Raw genomic sequence first — 1,910 nt, 5'->3', positions numbered from 1 at the left:
AATTCAATGTCAGAAGCCAAAATGAGGGCAGCCAATGGAAGAGCTCATCAATTGCTTATATGTAAATTTAGGTTGCAAAACAAAATAAGTTCATGAGAGCCAAAATCCAACCTTGAGTATATCCCTCCTGAATTTTGATTACTTCTCAAGAAACGTTTTGACAAATTGAACAAAAATAGCACAAGAGTTTCTGGGCTGCGTGATGACATCAAGAAAATCACACACAAATAAAGCAAAAGATCACTAAAAAGATAAGAAAGACCAAAGTGGATATAAGAAGTGATTCTGAAACTTGCTTTTGAAAATAAAATAGCTAAAGCAAATTGAAGAAATAATGGCGAAGGTGGAATAGAAAAATTCAAATAATAGTTCAAGAAGACAAAGTATAATATTATAGTAAAATATGCAAAACCCTGGAGTTAAATAGTCAAAAAGGAAGAATTAACTTAGCATATCTCAAGTTCTTTCAAACTGGGAAAAAAACTAAAAGCCTTGAGTTGCAATATTGAAGGATTTTCAAGGGAAAAGACTGACTGATGTAGAAAGAATCAAAATATGCTTGATGTTGCAAGGTGTGGTAGTTATATAATTGTTTGTCAATTTCAGAGGATTATGAGTGAAGGGGTGGAGCCTAGCCAGCATATAGCCAATGAGGCCTCTGTGTGGGCCTGGCCTTCTCCTGAGGATTCTGGGAAATCCTGTTTTTCCTCCTTGGAGGTGGGAGGCAGACTCTCTCTCTCTGCTCACCCTGCTGTATATCTCTGAGGAAAAGCCACATGAACTTACCCTGATGCAGTCCTGGAAGCTGGAGAAGCCTTGTAGAGACAACTGCCAGCACTGAGATGCTTACAACGCCACTGGATTCACAAGACTTCCCACCCACTGGCCTGTGATCTTCCTGCATTCAGCAATGTTTCCTGAGTCTGAAAAGGACGTTAGAGATTGGTATCGGATGTATGGCCTAATATCGGATTTATGAACTTAATCTGGACTCTGACAGGATGTTTTTTTAAAGTACAATTACCCTTTATATAAAATTCTTTCGTATACACAAATGAGTTTCTATGGAGTTGTTTCTCTAGTCTACCCGGACTAACACACCACTTAAAAGAAATATCAAGTTTATACAATGGCCACTAACAACGAAGAAATACACAGAATTACTGTACCAAAAGGACTGCTCCACATTCAACCATTTCAAGAGGTAATATGTGATCAATTACCAAGGACACTGAAGGACGAAGTCCAAGAGCCCTTCTCAATCATCTAAGTCAAGAAATTTGAAAGGATCAACTGACTGGAAGAGATCCATATTTGTACCCATTCAAAGAAATGTGTTTTATTAACTAGGCCAAGGCTTTAAGCTCTGTGGATCATAATAAACTATAGATAGCTTTGAGAGCAATGGGAATTCCAGAACATGTGTTTGTGTGCATGCAGAACCCGTACATGGGGTCCAGAGGCAGCTGTGTGAATAGAACTCAGGAATTCTGTATGGCTTAAAATAAGGAAAGGTGTGAGTCAGAGGGGTATCCTCTTACCATACTTATTACTGAATCCATGTGGTGAGAGAATAATATGAGAAATTGCATTATATGAGGGAGAATGTGGCATCAGGATTGGAGGAAAGTTTATTGACAACTTGTGATCTGCAGATGATACACCTTGCTTACTGAATAAGAGGATGTGTTAGGGTTCTCTAGAGAGCTAAAACCAAATTCCTGATAATTTAATATATTTATTGTAAAAGATAATTAGATATATAACAAGAAATGAACTGTTAAATCATATACAGATAAATATACAATACAAGAAATAAACAGTTAAATTAGAAAGCACTACAAATGGCTTAGTGAGAGAAAGTTGACAGACTAGCAGTCCTTCAAGTCTCTATCTGATGCCAGATCTTC

Source organism: Echinops telfairi, unplaced genomic scaffold, assembly GCF_000313985.2.
Source record: "Echinops telfairi isolate 266 unplaced genomic scaffold, ASM31398v2 ScPeMD7_9;HRSCAF=40, whole genome shotgun sequence".
In the NCBI taxonomy this organism is placed as follows: Eukaryota; Metazoa; Chordata; class Mammalia; order Afrosoricida; family Tenrecidae; genus Echinops; species Echinops telfairi.
Note: the sequence above shows the minus strand (reverse complement) of the source record.